Source organism: Leiobunum rupestre, chromosome 2, assembly GCF_980474605.1.
Source record: "Leiobunum rupestre chromosome 2, qqLeiRupe1.1.hap1, whole genome shotgun sequence".
NCBI classification, from domain to species: domain Eukaryota; kingdom Metazoa; phylum Arthropoda; class Arachnida; order Opiliones; family Sclerosomatidae; genus Leiobunum; species Leiobunum rupestre.
Genome location: NC_143385.1, coordinates 34,718,757 through 34,728,098, shown reverse-complemented (window position 1 = coordinate 34,728,098; position 9,342 = coordinate 34,718,757).

Here is a 9,342-nt window from a genome sequence, read left to right as displayed (position 1 = left end):
CAAATTATGGCAATTTTAATATTTGCGCTTTTTTATTTTACTCGGTGAAGCCTGGAAATTGTTGGCTTCTATTTAAACCATAAACGAGAGTCAAACTGTAAAATAAACATTTATTTACGATAAGTTACAAGGCATGGTAACTAATAGAAGAGAGGTGAGAATAGAATAGTACTTATATTTACACAAATTTACTCTCATAAATCCAAGTTTGTTATAATTTACCGAAAGTTAATTTGTTAGGATTTTAACCAGAAATTAAACTCAAAGGTATATATTTTTATAATTTTTGCAACAATTTCAGAACTGCTTATAATTTACGAAATTGTATTTAAAATTGACTTTGTAAACGTAATAAACCTAAACTATATGAGTTTTACCAATTTCATGAAATTGTTTATGTTTTGTATAAATCCCCAGCTTATTTTGAATAGAGAAAATAACAATATAGTCGTGGTATTAGTTATATACGGGATTATATAAATCTTTAAAGTGTATGTAGATAAATAATTTTTTTACGTTATTTTAGAGTCGGCGGCCATCTTGGAATATGGGGGTGGTAGCTGCGCGCGTTATATTTTCTAAATAAAGGACCTTATAAGAATGTATTTGCCGTAAGAATTTTTATTATATCGATTTCTGTAATGTTATGATATGGTATGGTTGAGGGCAGTAACGAATCGAGGTACGTATATTAAAACTGGTTTATTTACATAACAGGAACTGCTGGAGAACGAGACTGCCTTTTCACAGCTCGGCTTCAGCTTTATATATTGAACAATATTTACATAACACCGTTATCATTAGATATATTAGTTTTATAGATTATAATCACCCGTGTGATAACACAATTTCCGTTGCAAAGATATAAATTTTAACAATTTATAATAAACGGTGGCCATCTTTGAAAATGGCGGTGACGCAAGCGTCCTAGACTTGAGGACTTTTAGTATATTTTTTTGTACATAAAAAACTACTTATTGGCAAATTTTCAGCATGTCTCTCAAATTGCCGAGGTTTACTATAGATTTTAATTTATCTGTCCTGAGCTACGAGTTCAAAGCCTTCCATGTCACAAATGTTACACTATGACAATGTACTTGGTGTTAATTACGTCAAAAAGTTACTTGTTTTTTGAAAAACGATAGTTGCTAGAATATTGAAAATATTATGGTTCGTTATTCATGCCGGGGAAAACTCATTGATTTCTGAAAATATTTTCAAATCTTTCAAAATATTATTTTCTCAACACTAGGTACTAGATGACGCTCTACAAATTTATCATTGGCAAATTTGATCTAGCACTTAGTGGGGAAAAAAATATAATGAAAATTGTGAAAAATCGATGAGTTTTCAGAAACAGTATCCTCAGGCATGAAATTTCAATATTCTAGCACTTATAGGTTCCGAAAAAAATCTCATAGTTGCACGTTTTCCACGTAATACTGTTTTGCAAACTACTTTATTATCGTAATTAATTGGTCCAGTGGCTTTCAAGCTCCCTTTATTCACGAAATGTATCTTGAGGTCTATATCGATAAAAAATGTAGCGAGATAATATTTCACGATTTAATTAAGGTAAGACATTGGGCGATATACTGATTTTCAGCACCAAAATCAAAGCAGTAGAGTTCACGGTTTGCAATTTTCGAGCACAAGAAAGAAAAGGAAGTTCCAAGTGAGACTTTTCTTCTACCGACTAGTAGGTAGACACTTACTTCCCAAGACAAACTTTAAATCTATGGATTATTGAAAGAAATACAAGATTTTTCTTTAATCAAAGTCGTGGTACTAAGAACAGAAAGACCTTCAGGGCCGTACAATATTTTACAAGCATTGAAATGGAGTGGTTTTAAATTCTTGTACCACACTGAAGTAACGCTATTTTAGTTATATTACAATTAAAGTCTTCTTTACTTTTCAATTTGATCTGCCGTTGCAGGAGCAAAATGATCAAACGACCTGAGCTAATAATAATAATAATAATAATAATAATAATAATAATAATAATAATAATAATAATAATAATAATAATAATTTATTTGCTCGATTAATTATTTACATGGCACAAGAGAAATATTCAGCTAAGTCAATATTGACTTTTGAGCTGCAAGGATGTGAATTCTAAAGGTAAGTAAAAATCTATGGATTTTGAAATTCTGTACTTCGCACTGACAATTTTGAGTTCTGGTATATCTGTATGTCAAGAAATATCTTGTACATTTGTAATAATAATAATCAGTAATAATCAGCTAAGCTAATACCCAAGGCGTTACCTTAGGCGATAAATGTTCTATTGGGAGGGGGGGGGGATAATTACTTCTCATCAACAGGAGTAATACCAGGCAGGCGCTTTGGGCTTTCCACGGCAACTTAAACAATTAATTACAATATATATATAGCCAAACAAAATGTGCAGGTTTCCGCTAACTTAAAACCTAACTTAATCTACATATTGTAAGTTAATACAACACCGTATGTAGCAAAGAGTTCAAAGGCTCGAATGATGGCATGATGTAGTCGCAACGGATGTTAGATTGACTTGATGCCCGACGGCATCCGGTAAATCCTGACCTTTTTTGGTGAGAAGGTCACTTGGCATACGGCTCTGGACCTCTTTTGGTTTTTGGTCGGCCTATCCTCGCTTCTCGCGATCTGTCCTACCCATTTTTTCCTCAGGCCTCAATCATCACCAAGCTGCTCAACGTGGTCAAAACTTTCCATTTTCCAAAAATACAACGAACGCGCACACCACATGCTTTTTAATCTCTTTAGGAATGTATCTCGAGGAAACAAGCACATCACAGGTGTTCACTTATTGAGATGGTTTTTTGTTACGGAAAACCAGCGTTCCGGGACAGCCAGCCATAGTGTAAGCGTACACTAATTTCCATTATATTCGCGCTAAAACTTAATATACACTTTTAAAAACCATTGAACATTAATAAATGACGAAAAAACGTTATATTCTACGTCAACTGTTAAATGTCTCTTGAGACCGCAGAGTGAAACGGCAAGGGTTGACGTTTAGCACAGTTACTGGCGGCGTGAATGATCTGCCGTGGCGTAAATAGCGCCCCCGCAGGCGTGGGGGGGGGCGAGAACTAGGGGCCCCCAAACGTGTATAATTAAAATCGGTGCTTTTTAAAAGGGCCCCGAGTTATTTTTCGCAGGGGGGCCCCGGAGTTCCTAGTTACGCCACTGATGATCTGGTTACAATTCAGGAGTACGCTTTTCGTCAGATCGGCGTCGAGGTCGCTTTATTGGACGCGGTTGTTGGCGTAGCTTTGGCAGCGGTCAAATCAAGATGTGGCGGAAGGTGCAGGCCTCGGGTTGTATAACAGCGGAAGAGCGGGCCCGGCGTGCTCGAACTGGATCATCCTAGGTGGCCCGCCGATGATTAACCTTGTTTCACGGCACATTGACGGCGGGCTGGGGCGTCTCAAGCGGTGACGAGCGTTAGAGACTGCATTTCTATCAAACTTCCCTTAAAGTTCAGGCTTTGTCTGTCACTTGTGGCGTATTTACAGAAACTACTTTTTCTTCTACGGTTGGTTTTACGACTGAATATTTATTTTAAAGGAACTGTTTGGTCTATCATTGCCACCTATATTATAAAAGGGCATTGTTTTTAGAGATGGCAATTAATCTATCCTATTCTTTGAGAAAACGACTTAACTGGAGAGTGTTGTGCCATCTTTTAATGGCAAAGAAATTTAAATTCAAAATACCGAAACAATAACGTCGTCAGAGAACCAGTGTTGACTATTATAATTAGACAACTTATATTCTCCTTAGTGGACTAACTTAAATTATATATATATTGTTAAAAATTACTATAATTAAAGGTATTGTCAAATTTCCAACGATCCAATCAACGCCTTTTTGGGCAAAATGTAGCTTAAGTATCTTATTTTGATTTCGACTCTTTCGACATTTGTTGAAAAAGACCTACTTCACGTCAATCGGACGAAGTCTGCTTTAATACTCAATTTGAATATTTCGGTAGTGCATATTTTGAGTTTGCCTAAAATAAAGTAAATATCAAAATTACTTAAACTGGTCTTTATTTTAATCTATTGCATCGTTACTATTCGGTTAAGCCGAATAACCGATTTGGGAGTGTGAAACAAATCGTTCTACTTTTTCACTGACACACCGCTTCTGTAGTAAATTTGATTTTCCTTTAAGTTGAACGTTTTTCAGTCTTTATGGTAGATATGAGAATTTTTGAGCTTTTGAGTGGTTAAGACGATTTTAAATTTTTTTAAGCGACTTTAACGTTTTTTTAAAATGATTTTGCCCTTTAAACTTTGCCACGTGTTTTGTTTCGCGTTTTGACATTATTCGAAAGTGATCATCCATAACGCATTTCGCGAACTCCTGTGGTGGAGCTGCTAGCGTGCTTTGCGATTTTTACAGTAAAAGGAATACATCGAAAAACTCTATATCATTAAAATTTTAAATATGACGATTATCGATTTTGCAACCCTTATTGCATACAAACGCACTTACACAGACAGTCAGACAGACAAAGAATTTTTTTATTCATGTAAGCCTCGTTTGCTCGGCCAAATGCACTATTATTGAAAGATCTATTTGTTTAATCTCTAACAGTAAACCTTTACCGTTTATTTAGAAATTAAAGTAATTTATCAGTAATTGAACAAGTATTTATTAAGTTAATGTAGATCCCCTCTCAAACGAAATATTTATTAATGTCACACTCTCCAGTAAAGTCGTTTTTTTCAAAGAATTGTCAGCTCTAAAAACAACTGCCTTATCATAACACAGTTGTCAATGATAGAGCCGACAGTTGCTTTAACGTTCCAAAGCCATGGCCTAACTAAAAATATTTTAAACAAATTATAAAAGAAATACATGACTAAAATGTTATAAAACGCTTAATTAAGAAAAATATTCATATATTATAGTATCTCATTTATTACTTAAATGAACATAACCTGCCAATTAAATTTTAATATTGAAATTAACATTAACAATAACTTCTTTCATACTTAGGTTAAGGTAAACACAACAGATATTTTTTAAGATAATATGCTGTTATTGTACCCAAATTGGTAAATATCTTATATATAAGTGGCATGTAATTGGAATAATTACAAGCAAATCTTAAAATTTTCGTTTTGTTTTTACTAAAATTTTTAAATGAACACGAAACCTCAAGTATATTATGTAATTGAAGCAAACATTTGATTAATACTCTGTTCAGACGATGCGAATAAAAAAGATTAAGATTTCGTTTATAAACTTAAATTTATTTTTAATACTGAAATATGTCGTGGCAAAATTATCTTCGCTTTACTAAAGGTCATTAAATGTAAAGTGCATACATAAAAGAAGATATATAAAAGGTTAAGGCAGTTCAAATTAAAATATTTTGTGGTACTTTCTCAACTCAAGGATTATACGACACCATATACAACAAAAGCATATGAACACCAAGCAAAATAATAACCGTTACAGGAAATAGAATCATATCAGGAAATACAATGAATTACACGTGCGACCGATGGGCCACGTTCACCATAATCAACTACAAGGTACGAATTAAAATGTTCATACAATTTATCCCAATTCAAGTTCGTTGTGTATTTTTATATTTAAATAAACGTAACAATACTTATTCGCCACAGTTTTGTTCTTCAATTTTAGATCGTTCTACTTCTCATTATTTTCAACTTATTCCTTTCAATGTTATCGCACATCTCGAAATCAAAAAAATTAAAGTTGCACCGCGAACTACCAAGAGTCATTTATGTCAACGAGGACGACGACAAAGCAACCTGGTTCCAAAAACTACAAACAAAGCGTGCTTATTTTATTGGTAGCCTTGACGACACGTGTTTTAAAATGAATAACCCTTACCACGGTCACGCCATTCGCGGCTAAAAGTTGTTCTTAGATCTCCATTGAATAACTCTAGCTCAAAATTAGGGTTGCAAGAATCAATCCTGACACAGAGCACCTATGTTCTTGGACCAAGTTTTTAATGATGACGGATTTTTTTTGCTTAAATAAAAAGTTTTGTTTTTAAGTTTTTACGCCCAATTAACTTTACAGCTATAGCTGCCATCTTCTATATTATAGAAATTTATCGCTATTTTAGTAACAAATCTTTAGGCTTTTTTAGTTTGTATGTAGTTCTAAAAGCTAGAACTGCATACTTACAACTGGGCTGTACTATAGGCTTCGTTCGTGGTTTAAACTTTGGTTATAAGTATCGCTGCCTACCGAACATTCAAATTCAAAAGTCATCCGCTATAGTTTCTACATACAAATAGTTGACCAGTAATAAAGTAGATCTTTTCTAAGCCCGAAGCCTTTATAGAATCTATAAGTGCACTGTCATTTGGGGTAGTTCTAATTTTAGTTTGCCAATTTAAGATTGTTCCCAAAAACTATTTAATATATGCTCTGCTACAGCTGACGCAAAATTAAGTTATTTACTCCTAAAATGCATTTTGAACAAGACTGAAAGTTTCTACATCGAGCTTGAACAGCCACGGCCAACTTCGATCTCACGTACCGTGCTTTAGCGGCCCTTTCAATCGCCCGAATTTAACGGGTAAACATTTTTCCGCCAGGGGTCCCATACGACCAAAATTTAACGATAGCACAAAGAAAAAAAAACAAGTTTCTTAAATAAATTTAAAAAAAACATTTAATTACACCGAATGTAAGTAAATATTTAAATGATAGTATACAATTTTTAACGGTGTTTATAAATTATAAAATAGTTAAACAGAAACCAAGAACTTCCTCTAGATGCTGCCAGCACATATAGTATTATTGCATATACATGTAAATATTTAAAACAAAAAATGAAAAGACGATTAACTGTAACTTCAGGGTAAATATATTATTTTAACATTTTAAATTAAATAATATTAAATCAAATTATATTATAAGCGCAATAAATTCTAATTTTAGGTTTAAACAAGTTGGAGGAACATTTCACTGAAGTTTGTATACCTTCCTAGATGTAGCCTTGTATATACGTACGTATACCCTCACTTCACATATTTTTCAGAAATCGCACGGCTTATGTTGACAATAATTGGAGGAATTAATTTGGAACAGACTATTTTGGTGACCAATCTAGCATGGTTTGGGTTATAACATTCAAGTACACAAGTACCGGGCACACTTCAAGTTTCGGTAAAACATGCAACTCAATTGTAGAGTATATGGTTTTGGAAAGAGCTTTGAACGAAGGAGACAATTGTGGAAACAACTAAAACCCATTTTTTCCTTTCACCAAGAGGGACGTCAAGATTTTATTTGTAATTGTTATCCAAATCTAACAAGGAAAAAGCTTCTTTACCATCATGTTCGGAAAAATCCTTAATAATTAGTCCAAGTTTCAGGTATGGTTTTTGTTTAAAATCCAATACAGATTCTCTTTATGTGTTTACTTGTTCTTGATGGCTATGTAATGCTTTGTCTGGACGTTAATGTTTTGATTGCAGATTAGGGGTGATGATTTTGAGTCTCCTAAATTCCAAGTGTTCATCGCGAACTTGTGGAACATGCTCGGAAGAACTTTCGGCTTCATTTTCAATATTCTTCGATATACTCGCAGTAGCATCCCTGTAGTGGATTTTCTACTAAACCCAAGTCGCTATTCCTAGCCTAAAGGAAACCCGGCGACCAAACCTACATTCATTTCACCTACGTGGTCCTCCCTATCGCGTAACTTTACTGGTGGCGTTAGCGAGGTAGAATAGGGTGTCTAGGGGTAATGCTTGAAATGAATTGATTGAGAGTTGCCATAGATATCATAAACCAAAGAAAGTTTAATGATTACGAATAAAAAGAATTAGGTTAATTGATTTAAGACATTAAAATTTGACGCTTATGTTACAAAACAGATGATTACAAATAAAGTTAAAGCGTTACTTGCACGATATTTGAACACATCAATCTAATACTTTCTAAATTATTATCAGACTATAAGAAATGTATATATTGAATATTTTGTGAAATAAAATTCATTTTAATATATTAAAACTAATATAATTAAAAATGTGAATTTTGGAAGTTGGCGGGAAGGCGTAGCTAAAAGTGACGTAGAGTGGTTTTACTCACGTGATCAGTGATCACGCTCACGACGTCACGAGGCGTTTTGCCGCTCAACTGCTAGGCCTAGGCTGCCTGTTGAACGTTTGATTAATAAGGATTAATTATTATAATTAATAGGCTATTAATTATAGCTATGAGCGATTCGAGTGAAGAATCTATTTATTACTCGGATTTGGATTCTGATAGCGCAGTATCGGATTCCATGCAATCTGATGAAACCGGTTCAGAAAATTCCTTAGATCTTTTCGCTGAAATAGGCATAGCTGATGAAAATATTGGCGAAATTCACGGTATATTACCCTATCAATTTTAACCCTTGGCCCTTACTGAAGATGAAGATAATGAAATAATTCAAGAGGAAAACGAAGCCAATAATGAACGATTGCAAAATAATGATTGGTGGGTAGCAATCTTTAATTAATATTAATTGCATATAATTTATTTTTATTATTCCTCATTATAGGTGTTGTTGTGGCAATTGCACTATTATGCCACTTGTTGCAGAATGTCAGTGTTGTCAAGAACAGGAAAGGGTAAATGCATTAATTGAAGATATTTGCATAACACCTGTACTAACATTCCGATGTTGAATTTGGCATATCGAGAGTTCCATAACCCTCAACCTGGGGTTATGCTTAGACAACCCGCTGAGGGATTAATTCACAAGTGAGATTTATCATTGTGGCTATAATATAGTTAGTATAATCGGTTATTTTATTAGGACTTATAGGTATTTGGCATATCGAAGATTTATTAGATTGTGTTATTGGATTATTCCAAATCGTCGATTTCCCATACCAAGTTGTGTAGTAAATGCAATTAGGAATGCATTTCCATCAGATGATTTTTGTGGATTCCGGCCTTACGTAGCAAGGCAGGGGCGTAGAAGAAATGCTCATAGAAATTGATTTTTAAATTGTTAAGGCTACTTTATTTTAATTTTTTAATAAAATGAAAATTTGAATTTTTCATTGAACTATTTGTCATTTTTTTTAGTATACAATATTATTAGTCAGAGAACCGACGATGTTTTGTATAAGATTCAACAGCTTCGTCTTTAGTAGGGTGTTTAAATTCAGAGCACAAAGCTTTGGGTGTAGCGCCCAAAACAGATTCAGTCTTCTCATATCCTTTCTCATACGAGTCTTCACTGTATTCAATTACGTTTAACATTAGTTTATTAACGTAAGCTGAAATGGTATGTACCCTTATGAATCAATCTTTGTTTGTTTTTAGATT